Source organism: Orycteropus afer, unplaced genomic scaffold (genome assembly GCF_000298275.1).
Source record: "Orycteropus afer afer isolate SDZICR_OR568_19922 unplaced genomic scaffold, OryAfe1.0 scaffold00350, whole genome shotgun sequence".
NCBI lineage: Eukaryota > Metazoa > Chordata > Mammalia > Tubulidentata > Orycteropodidae > Orycteropus > Orycteropus afer.
Window position 1 is genome coordinate 1175007 of NW_006921937.1, and position 11387 is coordinate 1186393.

Consider the following 11387-nt stretch of genomic DNA (forward strand, 5'->3'; position numbering starts at 1 on the left):
GCCAGCCTTCTGGTTAGCAGTCAAGTGCCTTAGGCACTATGCTACCAGAGCTAATGGTACTAAAGAATTAATGCCTCTGAAAAGATCCTCAGCTGATGAGGTCTCTGCAACATGCCTCTTCCTCCTTTGTTAGGGCAATTCTGAGGTTTCTTTCATAGTTTCTGAGATGGTCTTCAGGGAGATTGAGATCCATTTTCCCCTCAGAGGAAAGAGAGTGCAGAACAGAAATCATAGAGCCTTGGGATAGTTCTGGGGTCACTGCCTCCCCAAGATCACTTCTAGAATCCTTGGCTCTATAGTAGATGACCATTGATACAATCTGTCCCCTGCTGTGACTTTAGCTCCTTCTTTTGGATCCATCATTATCCCATCATACACAACCAGTGGAGCCTCACACCCTACTTTTTTTTTTTTCTTTCCAGTCTCTGAAAGGCTGGTGTGGATAAGGGAAGACCCAATGACTGGCTACTAGGGCTTCTCTCCCTTTCCATTGACCACAGACACATGGAATGGAATATTTATAAGCTGCCAGTCTGGGCCACCCTAGATGAGGGAGAAGAACATCTGAAACCTGTTATAATAAAATATGCTTTTCCTTTGTAATTTCATCCTTCAAAGGGGTAAGATAAGTTAGCTTCTCACCATTGTAGTACCTAAGGATCTTCCCAGGGGAATTTTGTTTGCCTCAGAGTCATAAGTTGGAGAATGGGATGAGAATATTCCATTAAATTGGAAATACAAATGTCACTTTGTAATAAAATCTCATCCCTTTCTACAATGATGATGGTGGAGTACAGCAGATTTGGGAAGGGATTTTCTGCCATCTTGTTCCTAGCACTCAGAGAACACTCTACTCAGTAGTGATTTTGTTTATTTCATTAACCAATCTTTTATTTAGCTAAAAGGTAACCTCTGGGAGTGGTTTCAGTTCCAAGTTTAAAGGGTATCACAGGGCACCAGTCTCCTCTGGGGACTACTAGTCCAGTAAATGTGGCCTTTTTTTTTTTTTTTAAGAATTTGAGTTTTGTTCTACATTTTTCTCCTGTTCTGTCTAGGATCATCTATCGTGACCCTGGTCAGAACAGTTGGCAGCAGTAGCTAGACACCATCTAGTTCTTCTGGTCTCAAGATAGATGAGGCTGTGGTTTATGTGGTTTATTAGTCCTGGAGAGCAGCTTCTTCTCTGATTCTTTGGTTCCTTTCTTTCACTTTTGCTCCAGATGAGTAGAGACCAACAGTTGTATCTCAGGTGCCTCTTGCAAGCTTTTAAGACCCTAGGTATTATTCAACAAATAAGGATATAGAACATAAAGTTTATGAACTATGTTATGCCAATTGACCAAGTTGTCTCATAAGACTATGGTCCTAACTCAGTAAACCAATCCTGCAAAATATTTAATTATGTCTAGGAAGTATCTGTAACTGTGCCCCCTGTGTGCTTTATTATATATGTGCAGCACAGGCGATCATGTATATACTTATGCTTACAGATATACCAGATGACCTTGATATCATTTGACAATTCACCTGATCCTCAATCATTAATGTTAAATGCATGAAATCTGTTCTTGAGGTGGGATATACTCAAGTTTATATTTTGGCTCTCATGGGCTTGTAATTCTCTTCACCTTCAGCTTGAACTTGCATATGGCCAGTTGGTGGTCTGTTCCACAGTCAGTCCTAACTTGTTCTGACTGATGATAATGAGCTTCTCCATTGTCTCTTTCCACAGATGTAGTCAATTCTATTCCTGTATATTCCTTCCAGTGAGGTCTATGTGTATAGTCACTGTTTATGTTGTTGGATAAAGTTGTTTGGAATTAATAGTCACTGGTCTTGCAAAAGTCTATTATGTGATTTCCAGCATAATTTCTATCACGAAAGACATACTTCTTTTCTTGGTTTCAACTTTAACATTCCAATCACCAGTAAATAGCAATGCTTCTTGATTGCATGTATGATCATTTTCCGACTGCAGAAGTTGGTAGAAATCTTCAGTATTTCACCTTTGGCATTAATGATTGGTGTGTAAATTTGAATGATAGTTGTATTAATGAGTCTTCTTTGCATGTGTATGGATAGTATCCTAACAGTGATGCAATTGTACTTCAGGGTAGATCTTGAAATGTTCTTTTTGATGATTAATGGACACCATTCTTCAATTTGTTATTCCCAGCATAGTAGACCATACAACTGTCCAATTCAAAATGGCCAGTACCAGTCCATTTCAGTTCATTAATGCCTAGGATATTAATCTTTATGCATTACATTTCATTTTTGACAGCTTTTAATTTCCCTAGATTCATACTTCATACATTCCATATTCCCATTATTAATGGATATTTGCAGTTGTTTCTTCTCATTTGAGTCATGCCACATCAGCAAATGAAAGTCCAAAAACTTTATTCCATCCACGTCATTAAGGTAGACTATACTTTGAGGTAATAATATGCTTACTTTGAGGAGGCAACTCTTCCCCAGTCATATTTTCAGTGACTTCCAACCATCTCCTGGCACTGTATCAGACAATGTTATGCTGCTATTCATAAGATTTTCACTGGCCATTTTTTCAGAAGTATATCACCACCTACTTAGTCTATAAGATCTGCTGAAACCTGTCCACCATGGATGACCCTTCTGGTATTTGAAACACTGGTGACATAACTTCCAGCATCACAGCAACATACAAGCCACCAAGGTATGACAAACTGGCATCTTTCAGAATGGTGGCATCAGTCATAAAGGACATCATACATGAAGAAAGCAAAAGGTCATTAAAAAAGATAGGAAAGAAAGAAAAGACCAGAATGGATGTCAGAAGAGATTCTGAAATTTACTCTAGAACATAGAGAAGCTAAAGTGAATGGAAGAAATGATGAAGTAAAAGGGCTGAACGGAAGATTTCAAAAGGCAGCTTGAGAAGACAAAGTAAAGTATTATAATGAAATGTGCGAAGACTTGGAGTGGGAAAAGCAAAAGGGAAAAACATGCTCAGTATATCTCAATGCTAAGAACTGAAGAAAAAATTCAAGCCCCAACTTGCAATATTGAAGGATTTTATGGGCAAAATATTGAATGACACAGGAAGCATCAAAATAAGGTGAAAGGAATACACAGAGTAGTAAAATGAATTGGTTGATAATCAACCATTTCAGGAGGTAGCATGTGATCATGAATTAATGATACTGAAGGAAAAAGTCCAACTGAAGGAATTGGTGAAATACAAGTTTCCAGGAATTGATGCAATACCACTTGAGATGTTTCAGCAAATGGATGCAACATTGGAAGTGCTCACTAGTGTATGCCATGAAATTTGGAGACAGCTATCTGGTCAACCAACTGGAAGAAATCCATATATGGGCCAATTCCAAAGAAAAGCTGTCCAATAGAATGCAGAAAATATCAAACAATATCATATAAACATCACATGCAAGTAAAATTTTGCTGAAGATAATTAAAAAATGTTTGCAGCATTCCATAGACAGGAAACTACCAGCAATTCAAGCCAGATTTAGAAGAGGACTTGGATTGATGTCGATGGACCTTGGCTGAGAGCAAAGAATACCAGAAAGATGTTTACCTGTGTTTTATTGACTATGAAAATGTACCATTCCACTGTGTGAATCATAACCAATTGTGGATAGCATTGCAAAAAATATGAATTTCAGAACACTTAATTGTGCTCATGAGGAACTTAAACATAGACCAAGAGGCCATTGTTTGAACACAGCAAGAGGATACTGAGTTGTTTAAAGTCAGGAGAGGTGTGCATTAGAGTTGTGTCATTTCATCACACTTATGCAATCTATATGCTGAGCAAATAATCTGAGAAGCTGGATTACACAAAGAAGAATATGTGTTCTGGGAATTACCAAGAGAGGCTAAGACCACCTCTTGAGTAGGTAGGTACAAGAAGACTGAAAAACTTACCTGGAGGCTTTCTCAGAAAAAAGAAAGAACTCCAAACTCACTGCCATAGAGTCGGTTCTGACTCATAGTGAGCCCTTCTTGGGTTTCCGAGGCAGTATCTCTATGGAAGTAGATTGCCCAGTCTTCCTTATGAGGAGTGGCTGGTGAGTTTGAACAGCCAACCTTCTGTTTAGCAGTCAAATGCCTTAGGCACTATGCCACCAGAGCTCCAAGAAATTTATTATAAGGAAAGTAAGAGTAAAGTAAAAGCAAAGAGTTTACAATACAAGAGCAGGGAGGGAGCTTACAAATGTCTGCAGGCAGCAAGTGGCCCAGCAGTGGCAGGCTGGCTTGAGCCCAAATAACTCTGACCCTCTCCCACTATCCAGGGATATTTATGCCTGGGTTTGAGGAGCTGGAGATGGGGGCTGCACATCTGTTCTCAGACAGAATGGCTCAGGGCCCAGGCTGATAGCGGCCCTGGCAGCATCTTGTGACCACCACCTGTGCTATACTCTGGTAAGATGCTGTCCAATTTAATGAATTGTAACTGTTCTGAAGAAAGGCCCTACTGGCCTTGAGGCTGAATCTTTCTATTAGATCCAGTAGCTTTCTTGTAGAATCTCTGTGATTTTCTATTTATAGGATCATTTCTCAGTGCACACTCTAGCAAGTTAAAACATTGAGGTCCTAAGGAGTCTTGGGTGGTGCAAACAGTTAAGTGCTCAACTACTAACTAGAAGGTTAGAGGTTATAATCCACCCAGAAGTGCCTTGGAAGCAATCTTAGCCTGGCGATCTTCTTCTGAAAAACCAGTACCTTGAAGACACTATGGAGCAGTCCTACTCTGTACAAATGGGGTTACCATGAGTCAGAATGAACCTGATGGCAACCAACAACAGAGTAGAAAAAAATACTTCCAGGTCCTGTCAGGCAAAGCTGAGGACAGTCTTAGCTCTCTAGTGCTGCTGTAACAGAAATAACACAAGTGGATGGTTTTAACAAACAGAAATTCATTCTCTTACAGTTTAGGAGGCTAGAAGGCTGCATTCTGAGTGCCAGTTCTAGGGCAAGACTATGCTAGAAGTCTGAGTTTAGAGTGCCAGCTCTAGGGGCTGAGTGGAGGTCCCTCGACCTTGGGCTTCAGCTCTGCCTCTTATTCCAGGCCCACTGTAGCAAGCTGGAGGGTTCTCCTGACTCACATAGCTGCTGGCTTTTGAAGCTGATGAATCCAAGATTGGCAGGTAAAAGGGCAGATTGTTGGCTCACAGGCTGCAAAGGCAACAATTCTAAGTTAGGCAGGCAACATGGCAGGCCACTGGTTCAAGTGCAGGAGATGAAGACTTTTGAACCAAATGCAGGATTCTTTCCATCTATATACTGGAAGCAGGCCACACCCTGAAAGCAAACCCCTTTCAACTGATTAATTGCTCACAGCAGAGTCCACCATGGAGGTGATTACACGACATCCAATCACATTGTGGGGAATAACTATAGCCAACCCACTCAAAATTATGGTCCAGCCAAGCTGACACACAACCTTAACTACCACAGTACCAGAGTAGAGACAAACATTTAGCTTCTGCACATCTTACCTCCCCCTCTGTATCACCTTCTGAGTTTGATTTTCTCTCTAAAAATGAGGATCTAATTCTTGCCAAGACTGGCAGCCCCTTGTCAGAGGCTGGGCCTCAACATAACAACTCATTAAGACACAACACAATGAGCTTAATGTGTGTGTCTGAGATTTGCTCATGTTGTGTTTCCTTCAAGTTTGAAGGGGTTTGGAGTGAGGAGAAGGGTGTTTTACCACACATTTTGACCTTTGAGAGAACAATTTCTCTCAAATTGTTTTGGAAGTGAGATTACAGTAATTAAGGAAGGAACTGATAGTGAGAAAATAGAAAAAGCACATTCATTTGAGATCTTGAGCAATTAAAAAATGGAACAACAACAACAACAAAATTAAACAATACAAAGTATGGGAAGAGAATTTTTTAAAAATTAGGATGAGAAACACCTAAGCTTATTAGAAAGGAGAGAAGCTGAAAGAGAGTAAGGTGACAAAGAAAATGCTAGTGACTTGAGAGGACTTGTAAGAGAGAAGTTTCTTAATGTCACAGGTGTTGTCCTACTTGCTTTTATAGCCTCCAACATTGACAACAACCTTGTTCTCCTCTTCCTCCTCTTTGACTTTTGTCTGTTTGTTCTTCTTCTCACTTTAGTTGACTTAGTATTTCATGCTGGTCCTATGTGGAGAGAAGGACATATAACATAAATGATAAAGGTCTCATTATCTGTTGCCTACCCACTACCAAGCCTGAGATAACCACGGTTGTTGACAATTTGTTAAATATTTCTCCAGTTTCTTCCTATGTGAAAACAAATGCAAATTACTATCTCTGAAATAATTTGTATTTGCCAATATATATCATAGAAACTTTAATTTAGCAATTCATTTTTTTTCTAATGTAATGACATTTCTAAGTTTCAGGGAGGGAGTATGGTACCTCTAATAGCTACATGGTACCTGTAACTATCTAGGTATCTATAGGTACCATATATATTCCAAAAGACAGTATGGCCCACAGGTTAAGAAGAAATATTCTGAAGTTTACTGCCTAAGTTTGAATCCTGGCTAAGCTACTATAGGCAATCCTCTCTGCATAATTTTTGATATGCACAGATTTCAGTTGCCACGGTTTAGTTAAATTATACAAATCTCTCAAAAACACACTTTAGATTTCAGTTCCTTTGGCATATTAACTGTGAATAATTGCATAAGGGATAAAATATTACTAGCTCTTTAGGCCACAAAACCAAAAAAACAAACTCACTTTCCTCGAGTCAGATTCAACTCATAGTGACCCCTCCTTGGGTTTCTGAGGCAGTATCGCTATGGAAGTAGATTACCCAACCTTCTTTCTGAGGAGTGGCTGGTGGGTTTGAATAACCAGTCTTCTGGCTAGCAGTCAGGTGCCTTAGGCATTTTGCCACCAGAGCTCCTTTTTTTTCAGGCCACAAAACACTATGTAAATAGCAGATGAACATTATTACCAGAAACCAATCATATCACTTCTTTCAAAGTCTTCCCATGATTGTTCACTGAGCATCTGTTTTTCAGTCATGTATAGATAGCAAAGCATATAACTGTGTTGCCTTCTTGACTACCAGTGAATCCATGTGACATTCTGCAAAAATGGATAATTGAAAGAGAAAATTGGCCAACAAAGATGAAAGTGCAGTAAAGAAACATAGAGTGATAATGCCAGAAGTGAAATTCAAAAGAGAATTTAAGTAAATAGAAGAAATAGCTGACCATGGGTATATTGATACTGCTGTCATTTGAGTAACTTTAAAAATGGAGCCAGGAAAATTTAGTGAAGGCTTACTTATTGACATAAATGAGAAGAGTGATTGTGATAAAAATAATGAAAATGTTGCAGAGTAGTAGCACTAGCAAAATTTCACATTAAAAGAACTCTCAGAGATATTTCATGACCTTGAAAGTTCAAAGGATAAAGTGTTGGAGGTGATTTAGACTTAGGAAGGAGAAGTATTACGATTTGTCAAGTCATAGAAAAAAATCCTCCCTCCCTACTGTAAGTTAATGAGATACATTTTGAACAGGTATTCAGACAAAACTTGAGAAGTTTATTTGCAAAGAAATAAAACTTTATTTGTCAGTGTTTTAAATTGTTGTTGTGTGCTGTCGAATCAACTCTGATTCACAGAGACCCTATAGGGGTTCTACTCTGGTAGAACTGCCCCATAGGGTGTCCTAGGCTGTGAATCTTTAAGAGAGCAGATCACCAGATTTTTTTCTCTCCTGCAGAGTGGCTGCTGGATTTGAATCGTGGACATTTTGGTTAGCACCCTAGCATTTAACCATTGCACCACCAGTGCTCCTTTGTTTTAAATTAGAGCATCCAAAATAAATATTAAGGAGCACTAGTTGTGCAGTGGTTAAGAATTCAGCTGCTAACCCAAAGTTTGGCAGTTCAAGTATACTGTTTTCTTAAAGAATTCCTATACATTTTTAAATGACAGTAAGTTTTTGATGTTTTGACAATAGTTTTTAAAGGTCATAGACATTCATAATTTTTCCCATTTATTATTAATTATGATTACTTTGCACAAAATCAGCTTGCAAAGTCATTTTTACCATCCCCCAGTACTGTGTCAAGCAAGGATGGCCTGTATCTACCTGATTAACACTGGATAAGTCACTTCAACTCCCCATGATTCAATTTTTCTACCTGAAATGTGAAGATAAGGATGGTATCTACCTCATAAAGATGTTTTGATAATTATCTGGGTTAACACCTATAAAAAAGTCGGAAAAATGCCTGCTAAACAGTAAATAAAAGTTAGTATTAAGTTAGTATTTCATGTTATGGCTATATCTTAATTTTTAAATACCTTATTGATGGACATTTACAGTGTTTCCAATAATTCTCTATTATAAACACTGCTGCAATGACCATCTGTGTACATGTATCTTGGATCACTTTTGTGTTTCTGTTAGATAAATTCTTGAGAATGAATGGCAGCACTAAATGAACTGACCACTTAAAATTTTATTAGATATATCCACATTGCTTTCCACAAATACATCAATGATGTATGAGCCCCTATTTCCTCATAACTGCACAAAATCTCGATATTAAACTCTTTTAAACCTCAGCAAATGTGATAGTCTAAAATCATAGCTTATTTTAGTTTGTATTTCTTTAATTAAGAATGAGCTTGATCATTTTGCATATTTTTATTGAACATTTTGTATTTCTTTTAACCCACAATTTCCCACATGCCTCTTTCTTAGCAGGCAACCCACTTTGTCTACTGCATCACAGAAGGAAAATGGAAGCCATAAGATGTTATTCTGGTTACCTAGTGCTGCTCTGACGAGAAATATACCACAAATGGAATGGCCTTAACAAACAGGAGTTTATTCTTACAATTTGGAGGCTTTAAGTCCAAGTTCAAAGTGCCAGGCTGTAGGGGCTGGGTGAAAGCCCCTCAACCTTGGGGTCCAGCTCTGCCTCCTGCTTCCAGCCCACTGGAGCTAGAGGTGTTTCTTCACTCAGACAGCTGCTAGCTGCTGAGGCTGTGAAGCCCCAAAGTTGACAAGTAAAAAGGCACAGTCCCGATGTTACCAATATCACATGGCAGGCCATTAACTTAAGTCCGTTGTAAGTCCCAAGGTCAGCAGAGCATAGCAGGCTGCTGAGCAACGACACGGCTACAAGCAGGGTCCAAGCGTGCCAAAGGCTAGAGACCATTCTCAAAGCTTCTCCTTATATACAGGAAGCAGACCACATACCAAAGGCAGCTACTCAGCTGCTCTCAGTAGATTCCACCATGGAGTTGATTACCAGTCTCATCATGGGGAATACTACATCCAGCTGCCCAGCCACTTAACTAGGCCCAGCTAAGTTGACATACAAACATAACCATCACAGATGTGAACCTTCAATTTTCTGCCTTGCAAATGCAAATGCAACACATTGCCATGGAGTCGGATCTGACTCCTAGCGACCCCTTCTTGGGTTTCTGAGACAGTATCACTACGGAAGTAAATTCCCCAGTCTTCCTTCTGGGCTATGTAAAAAAATCTCTGCATCCTCCATGTCTTCTTTCCTCCCATGGTCCAAAGCTGGATTAGGAAACCCCTTTCCTCCTATCTCTACAGAACCTAGACTTTATTTCACCAGTTATTCCCTCCCTGGAGAAGAATATCACACTTGGTAAAGTGGAGGATCCACAAAAAAATGGGAAGACTCTCAACAAGATGGATTGACACAGTGGTTGCTACCATGGGCTCAAGTATTGCAAAGAATGTGAAGGTGGTACATGACTGGGCAATGTTTTGTTTTGTTGTACATGGGACCACTATGATTCAGAGCCCACTGGACAGCACCTAACAACAACAAATTCCCTCTCTATCTAGCATTTTTTACTTCTTTCTTTTTTTCTATGATCTCACACATATAATATTATCAGGGCTTTTTTCAGCGATACTTCTTGTTAGCTCCCATTGAATTGACTTCAATTCATGGTGATCTTATGTACCATAGAACAAAATGTTGCCCAGTCCTGCATCATCCTCATGATTGCCATCATGTTCAAGTCCATCATTTTGGCCATTGTACCAATTCATCTCACTGAGGGTCTCTCTCCCTCACTCTCACTGGTTCTCTACTTCACCAAACATAATCTAAACTAAATAAACATAAACTAAATGAAACACTGCCTGGTTCTACACTACCCCCAGAATTTGTCAGGGGTTTATTTGTTATCCATAGTGTATTTTTTTTTTTTTTCTCCATAGGGTAATTTATTTATTTATTTATTTATTTTTAATCTAACCTTTTCCTTCAGCATCAATTTTCTTCATTCTTCCTTATTCATTGTCCAGCTCTCACATGCATATGAGGTGATTGAAAATACCATGGCTTGTGTCAGGCACACTTTAGTCCTCAAAGAGACATCTTTGTTCTTTGGCACTTGAAGGAGGTCCTTTGCAGCTGATTTTCCCAATGCTATACATCATCTGATGTCCTGACTGCTACTGCCATTGGCCTCGATTGTAGAACCAAGCAATGTGAAGTCTTTGACAATTTCAACTTTTCTCCATTTGTTGTGATGCTCCTACATATAGGTCCAGTTGTGAGGACTTTTTTTTTTTTTTTTTGTATTGAGATGTAATTCATACTGCAGACTGTATTCTTCAATCTTTATCATTAAGTGCTGCAAGTCATCCTCACTTTCAGCAAGGAAAGTTGTGTCATCAGCGTATCAAGGGTTGTTAATGATTCTTCCTCCAATCTTGATGCCATGTTCTTCTTCATATAGTCCAGCTTCTTGGATTACTTGCTCAGCATACAAATTGAATAAGTATGGGGAAAGGATAAAATCCTGACGCACTCCTTCCTTGATTTTAAACCATGCAGTGTTCCCTTTTCCTGTTTGAGTGACAGGCCTCTGGTCTATGTACGGGTTCCTCATGAGTACAATTAAGTGTTCTGGAATTCCCATTCTTCTCAAAATTATTCACAATTGTTATGATCCACACAATCAAATTCTTTTTTTTAAAAAAAAATTTTTTTATTGTGATTGGGTGAAGATTTACAGAGCAAATTCACTTTCCATACAGCAGTTTACATATACTTTGTCCCATGACAATGACCACAGTTTACCATAATGCAACAGCTCCCCTCCCAGTTCCACCCCATAGTTACCTCTTCCCAGTGTCCATCCCTCCATGGACTCCTGCCCCCTGAGCTGTCTCCCTGTGCAAAGGCAGCCTTTCTTTCTCAATGATTGTTCTCTCCAAAGAGTGTATCTGTTGTTATTGTTGTTAAGTGCCGTCGAGTCATTTCTGACTCATAGCGACCCCATGCACAGCAGAACGAAACACTGCCCGATCCCGCGCCAGCCCCACAATCCCTGCTATACTTGATCCCATCATCGTA